Genomic DNA, 14645 nt, shown 5'->3' on the forward strand with positions numbered 1-14645 from the left:
ATGTAGGTGTACATGCAGATAAAGCATTCATAAACATAAAGTAAAATAAAAATTTTTTAAATGGCTAGGAAGTTATATTTGGCCTTTTATTTAACAAATATGTTAAAAAGATTGTCCAAAGAGAAAAATGTTATATGATCTGAAAAAGTACTGAAGTTCTTAAGTCTCTTTTCTGTTTATAGCATGTAACTATAACCTTTTTCTTACACTTAAATATATGTGTGGCTCACAGAGCTACATAGTAAGATCCTGTCTCAAAAACACATATATGGGCTGATACTTATTTTAAATTCATGGAAAATAGTGGCAAAGTTGAATTTATAAAATATATATTCTCTTATACCAATGAAAAGTATTACAAATATGTTAGAAGTTTATTAAATTTATTTTTACTCAGCTCTCAAATCATACACTTTGTAAATACATTAAATTGGTTCAAACTTTCATTTTGGATTGGGATAAAAAATTGACAGATAAACCAATAGGAAAATATTTTGGTTAGTAGTTACTTAGTATGCTTCCCATAATAATAGCTTGCCCAACTATATAGTACCTTTTTTCTTAAGTTGGCATTATAGGTTGTTAAATATATCTCCTTTAGAAAAATGAATACATTATGTCTACTTTCCTGAAGATTTATCTGTGCTATAGAGGTTTCGTTGCCTCATGATACTTATCATCTCTTAAAAATGCATTTAAAGTCCATCAAAACATTCTTTTTAGTAAGTTCTTTTAATTTCACAAAGAAAAATCAAAAGGGAAGGCAGTAGTCTAAATGACAGTATTAGTCCGTGTTCTATCCGCAGGTGTTTCAATTTCTTATATGCATTAACCTGTATGCCATTAACCTTGTGTACCAACCTTTTCCAAGCTGAACAATGTAGTTATAAAGCCTTCTTGTTTGAGGGCAGGAAAACTTTAAACATGACAAAGAAATATTGGCCTTCCTCACTGTTCATGTGTGGCCAGACATTTTCTAACAGTTTCTGTGGATTTAACTGTGAATTAGTGAGCTTTTTAGTAATTAAATTGATAAGATGACCTGGTTCATCTCATATATCCCAGATTCTAAAGTAGCTCTGAATATTTTCAGGAATTTGGAGCTTTAAAATCTAGTTTTTAAAGATTGACTCATATAATAAAAGAGAAAATATTTAATCTGGGAGAGTGACTCATATAATAAAATAGAAAATACTTAAGCCTGGTGTGGTGGCGCACGCCTTTAATCCCTGCATTTGGGAGGCAGACACAGGTGTATCTCTATGAGTTTGAGGCCAGACTGGTCTACAGAGTGAGTCCAGGACAGCCAAGGCTACACAGAGAAACCCTGTCTCGAAAAAAAAAAAGAATAGGGGGAAAAAAAAGAAGAAGAAAGAAAGGAAGAAAATATTTCAAAGAAGTATTGTTTCACTTTAAATCCACATGTAGAAATTGACTAACTGATTTCTTTTGTGTCTTGAGATTGTTTTTATAAGGATATATTGAATCTGCATAGAACTACAAGTCTGTTTCTTCTGTGCTTTTTAACATCTGTTTACAGTAGATCCAGTTCCTTTTAAAAGCTGAAAAAAATGATAGCTTAGCTTAGAAAGAGAACAACACTTTCCTTTAAATAATACCATGTTTCAGAACCTATTGTGTATGGATATTTAAAGTAATAGACTTGTGGTCTCTAATGAAAAGTTTCACTCTTCCTGTATAGTTGAGAAAGTCTTTCCAGGTAAATTAGATTAAAAGCTATGAGTTGAAACATGAAAACAAAAGATTTAACCAAAGGAAATATTCTATATACATATATACATAGATATATGTTATATATACATACATATATAAATGCATTTATATTTGTGGCCCTGAGGATTGAACTCAAGGCCTCATACATGACTGGCAGGTGCTCTACCACCAAGACACATCTCCACCCCAGTAAATTCTTACTATCTTGAAATTATTGACATTATAAAAATAATGAAGAGAATTAAAAGGTAACTTTGAAAGTTTACTTCTCACGGAAAATTTCTGTGATCTAAATCCTAGTAATTAATAATCTTTTAATTTATATACCTACCTTTTTAGTAACCAACATACTTTATTCTATTTTCCAATGTCTCATTAATAGAAAAGACTCTTTACTATATACTGTTATATACAAGAGTTTAAATTATAGAGTAATAATTGTAGGGACATTAAAATGTATCATTTGAGTCACATTTTTATTAGATTGATAGTCTTGGTGATACAACTATGGAAGAGGAAAAACTGGGAGTATTTTACCAAGTTACTCAATGTTCTTCTGGCCAAAGCTTGATAGCTAGGGAAATGCACATTAATTTAAATAGCTGATATTTTTTAAAAACAAAAATCTGTAGCATTTGCTGTTTACATGTGAAATGCATAAAAATGATGACTTTTGATATAGTTAATTCTTCAGAGTTTTGAAGGAGCTGGATTGGCTGCTGTCAGGTATGAATGAGGGCCTGGTGGGAACAGACTTCTAGTTCTGCCATAAAGGTTTGTGTTTCACAAATTTTAAATCAGTATAAATTTTTTTTTTAAAAATTAGAGACTCGGAATATGTGTGTTCATGACATTCTTTGTTATTTAATTATTAAAAATGTGTTTCTCAGATTCACCAATGTAGTTTTTTTTTCTGCGTCATATATTACTGAGAGCATAAATAAATGTGATGCTGCTGATCCACAATCCAGAATCCTGAGCAAAAGGATGTTTCTCAGCGCCTTTTAAATTATTAGGGCTTTGATGTTTGTGCTATTACACCTTTTCATATCATCAGTAGTATATTTTTGCTCTGTGTGTCCCAGGGTTAGGATAGAGAAAGACAAGGGTAGGAGGCCCAGATTCTCTCACATAAGAAGGCAAGGTCAGAAACTTCTATTAGTTTGAAATTTGTCCACTTGCCTATTTCTAAGAATTGTCTTGGGAAAAGAGTTAAGAATTTCAAGTTCAGTATGTCAATGAATGATAGATTCAGAAATAAAAACTTTTAAAAGACTGTTGCATGTTCTGTAAGTAGCTATGACAGAGGCCATTTTCTTGAAAAAAAAAAAAAGTCAATTAATTAATATTACTAGTAAAATAAGGAGTTGATCAGGAGAAATAAAAGTTAAAACAATCATTTTTTCATATGTTTAGAGTTTCTAACCCTGAGGTTTACTTGTTTACAGTAATAACTCTTTCATGGAGAGCAGTATTAGCCTTTATGATCACCTCAGCTTGAGAAACCAGGTGGTACACCTATAATACCAACATCTGAGAAGTGGGGAGATCATTAGTTTAGGGTCATCCTCTGCTACATAATGAATTTGAAGCCAGCCTGAGCTACAGGAGACCCTGCCTCTTTAAAAAAACCAAATTAATTTGTCTGTTTTCATATGGGAATATTTTATTTGCTTGCATTATGTCAGTTAGATCATATTGAAGACAGAATGTCTTCAAACTCCAGGAATTTCTCCTGCCTCTGCCTTTAGGGTGCTGGGATTATAGTAGGTATATGCCACTATAAACAGTGAATAATTCATTGTTTAACTCAAGAATATGAGTTTAAAATCCTTAAAGAGACCATGCCTGCATGCAAGTATAGCTGCTAGTTTGAGGCCAACCTGGGTTACTTAGCATGACTCCATCTCAAAAAACCAAAATAACAATGAAAAGATAGTAAAGAATTGATAAAAACTATAAGTTTCAACGAAAGAAACTTAATAACAAGTATAAATTCATTGTTTTCGCTGGGCAGTGGTAGCACACACCTTTAATCCCAGCACTTGGGAGGCAGAGGCAGGCGGATCGCTGTGCGTTCAAGGCCAGCCTGGTCTACAAAGTGAGTCCTGAACAGCCAAGGCTACACAGAGAAACCCTGTCTCAAAAAAAAAATTCATTGTTTTCATAAGGTCTATATTTTACTTAGAATAATTGAGTATTTATTTTGCATAGATGTAGACAGAATCTTAAATATGTGCCCAAGGCGGGCTTCACATTCCCTATATAGACATATCTAGCCTGGAACTACACATCCTCCTACCTCTGCCTCCCAAATTATGGGATTACAAATTGGTCTATTTTAGAAGCAATATATCCTCAGTACACTAATACATAAGGCAGCTTTCTAAAACATGTCATAAAGCATTTACAGCAATCTCTGTTAAGAGCTCTGAAGATGGTAAAGTACTCGAAGACCTGAGTTCAGATTTGCAGAACCCATGTAAGACCTTGTTGCGGTGGTACATTTCTGTAACCCTAGCACCAGGGGCCTGTAAAGACAGGTGAATCTTTCAAAGGCTCCATGTCCAGGCAGCCTAGCCAAAACCAGCAAGCTTCAGGTCCACTTTAAAATAATAGTAAGGTGAAGTGATTGAGGAAGATAATCCTGATATCAACAGCTGCTCTCAGTATACTCACAAACACTGAATGCACCCCATCCCCCCACACATACAGAGTACATCATATTTACACAGTCTTTGTTGAATATTAAGTCAGTGTAGAGTTTTTTTATTCTATTTTGGTTTGGGGTTTATTTTGATTGTTTTGTCACATTTATGTATTGAGAAATGCACTTTCTGTGGTGTGCTTGTGAAGGTCTGAGGACAACTTTTGGGAATCAGGTTTTCAATATGTAGGGCCCAGTATCAAACTCAGATGCTTAGGCTTGGCAGTAAGTGAACCTGCCTAAGCATTCTGACAGCCTAATGTTTTTCTATTTTATTTTTCTTTGTTGTTTTTGGTCTGTTAGACTTTTTTGTTTTGTTTTGAGACAGGGTTTCTCTGTGTAGCCTTGGCTGTCCCAGAGTCACTTTGTAGACCAGGCTGGCCTCGAACTCACAGTGATCCGCCTGCCTCTGCCTCCCGAGTGCTGGGATTAAAATGCGTGTGCCACTGTGCCCTGATTTTTTGTTTATTTGAGAGAAGGTCTCAGGTAGCCATGAGCTGTGTGGCAGAGGATGATCTCAAATCCCTGACCCTCCAAGTACTAGGATTACAGACATACATCAACACACCTGGATGCAGGGTCAATTTTGGTTGTGTGGTTGGTTTTTGGGACAAGGTTTCTCTGTGAACTAGCTCTGACTGCCCTGGACTGGCTTTGAACGTAGAGATCTCTCTGCTTCTGCCTCTTGAGTGCTAGGGCTAAAGACATGCACCACCACACCCAGCATGCAGGCTAAATTTTTGTTGTTTTTTGTTTGTTTGTTTGTTTGTTTTGAAAATGGGACAAATTTTAGAAATTTGTTCATTTTTTTTGTATTTGAAATTGTTTTTGACATCCTTGGCCTATGAAAATTTTAAACCCTGCACAACTGCAACCAACCACTTTATAGGGTTCCCCCCCCCCCCTTGATCAGTTTTGTAGAGGCCTACCCATTCCTGAAGTTTCTTGACATCAACCTTAATTAGGTTTATTTGGTTCTCAGCATAAAAAGTCTCCACCACAATAGGCTCCTCACAATTGTATGTTAACATCCAAAGGTAGGGCTTTGGCTCTTTTCTAAGGATTTTGAAAGCCTTGAATTTCACAAATTATGCCCTTGTGAATAAGGGCAACCTTCAGCACCTGATGAAGCATTGCTAACGTCCATCACATCTCCAGCCACACTGCCTTTCTCAGACATGGTGGTGAGTTTTTGATAAAGCAGAGTTTGAATGCACAGAGCCTCTACCTCAGCTGACTTGGCAGTGTCAAGAAAAGAGCCACAGTGAATGTAATTTAAGTTTATAACTTTATATAACATCTACAATATAAACTTTTTTTGAAAGAATCTTATTAGATAGTACTTTGAATTCAGTACTATGGCAATTAATAAATTTTCAAGTAGCTAACAGGTATTTTCTACATTGAAGCAACCAGTTGAGTGAGTGTTATACTACAGGAGAGAACACTAGAAAATCAGGGGCCAGTAACAGAGAAAAGCTATGCTCTAATTTACTTTAGACCTATTAATCATCTAAATTTAAAAGCATAGGAATTTGGGGCCAGGCAGTGGTGGGGCATAACTTTACAGATCTCTGAGTTTGAGACCAGCTCAATTAAGGCAGAGAAGCCTTGTTTCAGAAAAACAAAACAAAACAAAAAACCTTAGGAATTTGTTTATCTAGACATCATGACATAAACCTATAATTGGGAGGCAGAGATAGGAGAACCTCAAATTCAAGGCCAGCTTGCTTGTAAGACTATTAAACAATAAATACTAGCTAACATGTAACTCAGTGGTTATGTCTAGCATGCACATGGATCTGAGGTCCATATTCAGTATCAAAACAAAAACAACAAAGAGTCATAGGAAGGAGATGAAAAAAAAAAAAAACCACGTTAGAATTGTGCTGGACAATTTGTGTGTCATTAAATGTAATTATATCTCAGTCCTTCTAGCCACAGTTACTTTTCTTTTTTCTTGATGAGGTCCTTTCACTCCTTGAGGCATGACAGGACAGGCCTTCTTAAGTTTTTTTACTCATAGTCATGTTTCACTCAGGAGAATTTTTTTTTTACATGATCTCAGATATATTGATACATGAAGACACACACACACAGAGTTCAAACATTTACTAATAAGAAGTCATAAATTTATTTTTAGGCTTTGGTTATATTTTGGTAGAGTGCTTACTTAGTGTGCTCAAGGCCCTGGGATTAATCCCCTATACTGCATAAACTAGGCATAATGGCATATACCTATAATCCCACAGTTTTGGAGATGGAGACCAGGGGATTAGAAGTTCAAGGTCATCCTTGGTACACAGTGAGTTTGAGGCCAGCCTGGGTACAGTAAGACACCCCTCACTTTTTAAACCTATAATAGTTCTGCCGAGTTGACTAAGCACTTAAAATATATTTAAACTATGTTTTATTCATAGAACCAACAATCTCTGTTACAGCATTATTTTTTGAGACAGGATCTCACTATGGATCTTAGGCTAGCCTTGAACTCACAGAGGTCTGCCTGCCTTTGTCTCCTGAACTCTTAAGATTAAAGGTATTACCACTACATTCAGTTATTTTGTTGGGATCTTTTCACACTATATCAGGCTGGCCTAGAACCCACTATGTAACCCAGGCTATCATTTAACTCTTGCCTTAATTCTCTTGCCTTAACCTCTAAAATTCTGGGATTATAGGCATGGGCCACCATACCCAGTTGATAACATGTTAGAATGATGTATAAGGAAGTATGTGGGGCTGGGCGTGGTGGCGCACACCTTTAATCCCAGCACTCGGGAGGCAGAGGCAGGTAGATCGCTGTGAGTTCAAGGCCAGCCTGGTCTACAAAGTGAGTCCAGGACTGCCAAGGCTACACAGAGAAACCTTGTCTTGAAAAACCAAAAGAAAAAAGAAAAAAAAAGTGTGAGGCTATTGGTGTGACAGAGAAATTAAAGATAGGGTTTTTTGGGGGGCATAGTGTGTTGTCTTCTTCTGCTTCTTAAGAATTTTTGAGTAAAGGCACAGCCCAAAATTTAAAAACAACAGTAAACGAGAGCATTCTGGCTTATGGATTAGATTACATTTATAAACAGAAAAATAAATTGGTGAATATGAGTTAAAACCAAAGTTTTGGGTAAAAATTTTCTACATACATTTATCTTCTGTCAATAAATATTTAAAGTTTATCTTAAAACATTGATTACTGAAGCATGTAAACTTATTTTGGGTGGGAAAAGTAGTTATGGGAAATTGAATCTGTTTTAAACATGTAAATTGATCAATCCTACAATTTTTGGGTTTTGCTTTTTTTGTAAAGTAATCTAGATTGCTTATTTTATATGCTGGGATGCTAGTTGTTTTTCTATTAATACACTTAACTTGCGTTCTAGCTTCGTCATTCAGAGACAGGCATCGTGTGGTGGGTTGTGTGACAGTGTCTGTCAATAGTGAAGACAAATAGTACCAGAGACACTTAACCCATCCAATCTCACCCAGGGTCTAGGTCGGTCTTGTTTTTAGACTTCTTCATAAGTCTTAATTTTTTCTTTCTTTCTTCCTTCCTTCCTTCCCCCCTCCCTAAATAGTGGATTGATACTGATTGAAACTAAATCTATGTGTAAAGTTTAAAACTTTACATTAATGTTATAAGACGAAGAAATGTAGAAAATGAAGGTTGGCATGTAAGGTGTCGACAAAGCAGGTTTGAAGCCACTTTGTGTCTTGCACATGTTTCAGTCTGTTGGCAACACAAATGTTGTCTTAGAATTTTTTCTCTGAATGTCTTTCTTCTTTGATCTGAAAATATGTCCTTATATCTGGTAACTTTTATGAGATAAGATGTTTAGTTTTGAATTCATTGTTACCATTAAGACAAATATTACTCTTCATGAAGAATGGCCAAGTTTCAGTGTTTTACATCAGAAACTGTACCAAGTACCTTCATTGGTTTTTAGAAGTGTTTCTGGGTAGGCAGTAGTTGCCTCCTCTGTTCCAATATTGGCTCATTCAGTATATACTACAGAAGTTCATAGCTTTTTTGTAGTGACCTTTTAGAAAATTCAACTGATGCACAGATAATTGAAAATGTATAAATACATGTGCCTATTTAATTGCTATGATCAGATCTGAATTCAGGGTCTTATTAAATATCATTTATGGGTTTTTGTTTTTGTCTTTGTTTTTCAAGACAGGGTTTCTCTATGTAGCCTTGGCTGTCCCAGAGTCACTTAGTAGATCAGGCTAGCCTTGAACTCACAGTGATCCATCCACCTGCCTCTCTCTGCCTCCTGAGCGCTGAGATTAAAGGCATGGGCCACTGTGCCAGGTGCTTTTTTGTTTCTGTTTTTGCTTTTGTTTTTTTGAGGGGGGGGGTTGTTTGTTTTTGTTTTTTTAGGAAATGGGTGGTTTTACCTTATTTTTTAAGATTTATTTATTTTTGTTGGTTTGTTTCTTGTTTTGTTTTTTTCTTTTTGCATGTAGGTTTTTTAAAATGATTTGTTTATTTTATTTGTATTGGTGTTTTGCCTGCATGTATGTATGTGGAAGGATGTTGGATCCTCTAGAACTGGAGTTAAGACAGGTATAAGCTGCCATGTGAGTGCCAGGAATCGAACTCAGGACCTCTGAAAGAACAGCTAGTGCCCTTAACTGCTGAGTCAGCCAGCCCTGGAATGTATTTTATTATTATTTTTTGTTTGGTTTGACTTTTTGTTTTTCGAGATAGAGTTTCTCTGTGTAGCCTTGGCTGTCCTGGACTCACTTTGTGTGGAATGTGTTTTAAATCAGTGAAACATGTTTATTTGTTTTGAGGACCTTAAGGAGTAGTTCTGATTTCAGAGCTCTCTATAAGTATAAACATAAGCTAAAACATAAGCCCTTTTTAGTGTCATTTTAAAGACTAAAAGATTATGTTTGTTAAATAACTTGTAGTTGACATGACCATCTAGAACTAAGTTCTTCACTTTAAAGCGTAGTTTAAGGGATATGTAAAATGCACATAGGTTTCTTCATGTGATAAAACTTAAAATCCAGTATTTATTTGTTTGTTTTGTTGTGTTGTATTTTGGTTTATTGTGTGGGGTATTTTGTTTTTTGGTTTTCTTTCTTTCTTTCTTTCTTTTTTTTTTTTTTCTTTTTTTCTTTTTTTCTTTTTTTTTTTTTTGTCATTGTTGGTTTTTTGTTTTGTTTTTTTGGGTTTTGTTTTGAGGCAGGGTCTCGCCATGTAGCCCTGGCTGTCCTGGAATTCACTATGTAGACCGGGCTGGCCTCACAGAGATCCACTTGCCTTTGTCTCCCAAGGGCTAGAATTAAAGGTTTATGCTATACTATCTTGGCTCAGTTTTTATTTAGTTATTTTTAACAATTTAAATTTTGTGTATTCTGGCATATTATTTGACAGTCTTTTTATCCCAAGTACTTTGAACATTCATAGTAGGTTTTAGTGATGTGTCAGTTCTCTCTCTCTGTAATGGGAAGTGAAGCTAGGCCTAATGAGTGGTAGTCCTTTCTCTACCACTAAGCTGTACTCTTCCATCAATTAAAAGAAGCTATACAGGTCAGTGAGGTGCTACCACACCTGACAACGTGAGTTGGATCCCTGGGACCCATATGGCAAACAGAGAGAACTGATTCAAATTTGTCATCTGACCTCTACATGTATGCAATGACATATGAGCGTACACATGCAAAATAAGTAAATAGGAACATAAGTATAGCAAAATAAATCTTAACTTTAAGAAAAAGATACCGGGGCTGGAGAGATGGCTCAGTGGTTAAGAATGCCACCTGCTCTTCAAGAGGTCTTGAGTTCAATTCCCAGCAACCACATGGTGACTCACAACTACCTATAATGAGATCTGCTGCCCTCTTCTGTGAAGCACTCATATGCAATAAATAAATAAGTCTTTAAAAAAAGAAAAAGATACCATATGCACAGTTCAAGTCATCATGGTGGCATTTACTTTGCAAAGAACAGAATTATTATAGGACACTTTAGATATAATGTTAGTGTTTCTTCCCAGTCCCCCTCCCCCTTGGGGAATTTTTTTCCCCCCGAGTGACTCTACATAGCCTTGGCTGTCCTTGAACTTACAGAGATCTACCTGCCTCTGCCTCCTAAATTCTGGGATTAAAGGCATATACTACTATGCCTCGATTCCCATCATTTTTAAATTTTAAAATTTACATATTCTTTTGAGATTATAAATTGTGGACTGGTCAATCAGCTTTCCTTTTGGTTTTTGATACTCTTTGTGGTCAGAGAAAGTGTTGTGGAAAATAGTTAGCTTATATAAACTCAGCTCAAAAACAGTTATTTCATAAAAGGAAATAAAAGTGTGTCCACATGCTACTTAGATGAAAAATAATTTTAAGAAAAACTTTCGTTATAAAAGATTGGTAAGAGACTCAAGGAAGGCAGCCGGGCGTGGTGGCGCACACCTTTAATCCCAGCACTCGGGAGGCAGAGGCAGGCGAATCGCTGTGAGTTCGAGGCCAGCCTGGTCTACAAAGTGAGTCCAGGATGGCCAAGGCTACACAGAGAGACCCTGTCTCGAAAAACCAAAAAAAAAAAAAAAAAAAAAAAGAGACTCAAGGAAGAATTAAAATTATATAGTTAATCATGGAAATACATTATAACTATTTTTGCTCTCTAAGGAAATAAATGCAGAGTGTTCTTCTGTGAGACCAATGTTTAATTCCCGGCACTCACATGGTGGCTTGAAACAGTTTATAACTCCAGTTTCATGCAACCCAATGCCCTCTTATGGCCTCTGTAGGCTCTTCAGGCCTATAGGCATTCATGTAGGCAAAACACCTATACACGTAAACCCATACACATAAAATAAAAATGAATATTTTTAAAAAGAAATAAAAGCATTTATTAAAATACTTATTTGGGGCTTTTTGTATTTTTTAAAATATTTGGTTTTATGTATATGAGTACTCTATCTGAATGTACAGATAGGCCCAGAAGAAGGCATCAGATCACATTATAGATATTATGAGCCACCATGTGGTTGCTGGGAATTGAACTCAGGATCTCTGGAAGAATAGACAGTGCTCTTAATCACTGAGCCATTCCTCCAGCCCCCAAGGCTTTCTGTATTTTAATATGCAGCAATTTAACAGACTGAGCATTCCTAACAGATAAAAATAGAGTTTTTGCACTGAAAACAGATTAAGGGAGTAGTTACTCTATTTTGTTCACACGAACTTATAGATAAAAATGAATATACAAGGCAGGATGGTATTACACACTTGGAATCTCAGCAAGAAGAGTGCTGTAAATCCAAAGCTGATCTGGACCACATAGCAAGACCCTGCCTCAAAGAAACAAATGCAGAGCTATGACTTATTCCTTTAATCCCAGCACTAAAGAGACAGCTGCAGGCAGGTCTCTGCAAGTTTCAGGCCAGCCAGAGATACTTAGTAACTGCTTGAAACAAATGAGGCCCCCAAAAAACAAAAAAACCAAACAACATACCAAAAAAAATATATAAACAAACAGGATTTTATTATCACTTTGAATCTATAGAATGCTGTTTGAGGTATATCTTGGTTTTTTGTTTGTTTGTTTGTTTGTTTGCTTGCTTTTTTGGGGTTTTGGTTTTGGTTTTGAGTGATTATGATTTGACTGAAAGGTCTTTAAAGGTAGCTTAAGTATATTTATAGTATTCCCTGAAATAATTATATATTACTTTTCTGGGAATGCTTGAAATTGATAGGTTAGTTTAGAAATCTAAAATGTTCTTAATATTGTTTTTATGTTTTAATGAAATAATACTAAGAATGTTTTCATGCTAAATTTAAGGTTAATATGTAAATAAGTAATTCTTTCATATATATATTTTTTTTTGAAAGACCATTGTAGCATTCTCTGGGGAAAGGGCAAGTAGTTATCTCTAAACTCTTAGTTGTTAATCTGTATCAGATACTGCTGCGGTAATGCTACACAATCTAAGCATTTTACATTTTAAATACTAAGTCTTTTAAAATCTCTAACCCAATTTATTTGCCAATTCAACTTAATAGAACTCAATATTCATCTGGCTGCTTATAATTAAACTTTCCATGGTCCCCTCTTTGAGGTCAATTATTTTATTAGTACAACTCACAGAACTCAGTAAACATATTTACTGGTTCATTATAGAGAGTGTTTTAAAGCATAGTAATGAATAGACCAAGGAGGTAATACCAAGAACAAGATCTAAAAGCCTCAGCCTCCAGTGGGAGTTTGGTTATGTCTCTTTCTTGGCACGTGGTGTGATTTTGTTCACCTTTCTAGACACTTGAATTAAGTCCATTTAATTCTTTTATATAGAAAAAAATTTAAGAGGCCTCATTATGTAGAAATAATTGATTAAATTATTGGCTTTTGTTTATCACCCTAACCTCTAGCCTCTGCTCTTGGAAATAGGAGGATGGAACTGTGAGGACATAGTTGATTCTTGTGGCATCTCATTTAGCACCTTTCCCCAAATTACCTTACTAATACAGTCTCAGATGGTTAGAAGGTGCTTGTTACAAATTAAAACCAAAAAATAAGAGAGACTTCTCAAGAAACAAGCAAATAAAAGTCATCTTTCACCTTTATCACTATGAAGTGGAGTGCCAAAAATTTAACCACAGATTCTTACTGCTCTATTCAACTTAAGAACTTGCTAGGAGCTGTAAGGCAAGAACCCTGGATCAAAACAAAAGAAATATGCATCAAAATACCACAACTACAGTTTGCTCTTGACTTCATTATGGCTTCGCACATACATATCTTTTCTCTGTCATTGGCAGAGATCCCTGAGCTGTTCCTATTCTGCGTTCTTGTGTGTATGGTACTTAGAAAGGAGGGGCTGGGGAAGTACTATACAGAAATACAAGTTGATGGCACTCATGCTGTATGCTCTGTGTGATCCAATGGGAACAGTGCATGCTGTCTGCTAGTATCAATCTGAAAATCAAGAATATAGACACACACAAGCACAAATTTTAGTTTTGTTTTGGCCAATAGTTGGAACAAATGGAGGAACATTAGATTATATCTTTTCTATTTTGTCCAAAATGATCATTGTATTTTTAAAAAGAAAGAAAAATAAAAAATTATTTAAACCCAAAGTGGCTACAAATCAGCTCCTAAACTGTCATTGACATTAGCATTTAGATTTGGTAGTTTTTACAGATCTTTAAAAAATATTTATTTATTAAGAAAACATTGCATTAATGCATGATACAGAATTGATATTTTTTTTTCTTTAAATTGGAATGCAGTTTAAAAGTGACTGAACTTTCTGATTTCAGCTACTGCATTTGACAAGGACACAAACTAAAAAGTGGAACTGGTATCATCTACTCCTTCAGGTTCTTTGGCTTAAGGTAGTTGGGAGAAAATTTTTGAGTTTGGCATTACAAAGATCACATTACAGATGGCTAATATGACTGTGCTCTTTAACCTTGGCAACAATGAATCATTTTTGTTATTCTTTCAAATAGTTTACATGTTTCGATACCTGCTTTCAGTTGGGCTCAGTTAGTTTGCTAGCACAGCTTTTCATTATCGAAATATTGCCTTTTTTTACATTTTAGTTCTATAATTAACAATGAATATTATGATTACAATAATGGTACATCACATTGGAAACTTTATTGTGCAGTTTTTAAACTGTGGCATAAATGGTTGAAGATACAAATTAAATTTAAGCATTACCAATTTTTATTTATATATCCAATTATATCTTTTACATGATAAAATAGTGTTTGTGAAATTACAGATAACTTCCAGCCTAAGCAATGTTGTGTGGCTGAGGTTATGCATTTAAGGACTAAAGTAGCAGTGTTCCCAGCTACTGCTAGTTGCTGCAATCTGGTCTGTAGAGAGTTACTAAATCTGCTTTTTTTGTGAAACATCCTTGATAGATGATTTAATTTAAAATAATTTTATTGGAATTCTGATGTCCTAGAAATTTTCATGCTTAATCTTTTGTTAGGCTTTGGTCAGTAAGAGTTACTATATTCCCTATCATACTGGAAAATGACCTAATAGTCACAGTTAAGCAGGCCTTTTAAAAAGAGAATTAATGGGCAGTTTTTGAGCACATGAGAACTTTATAGGAAAAGTCCATCTAGTATGCACCCTTTTCTGTTTTTTATTCATTCTTAAAGAATGGATTTTGTTGTTGTTGTTGTTGTTATTGCTGTTGTTATTACTCATGATTTTGATTTGCTATTT

General features: G+C 35.1%; 1 protein-coding gene across 8 annotated transcripts in view; it reads left to right on the forward strand.

Annotated features, from left to right (window-relative positions):
* The window catches only part of Nfat5 (nuclear factor of activated T cells 5), a 119910-nt gene that overhangs the window by 34804 nt on the left and 70461 nt on the right, over positions 1-14645 (forward strand). The gene's annotated exons all lie outside the window — the stretch shown is intronic.

The sequence above is a fragment of the Acomys russatus genome, chromosome 26 (assembly GCF_903995435.1).
Source record: "Acomys russatus chromosome 26, mAcoRus1.1, whole genome shotgun sequence".
NCBI lineage: Eukaryota > Metazoa > Chordata > Mammalia > Rodentia > Muridae > Acomys > Acomys russatus.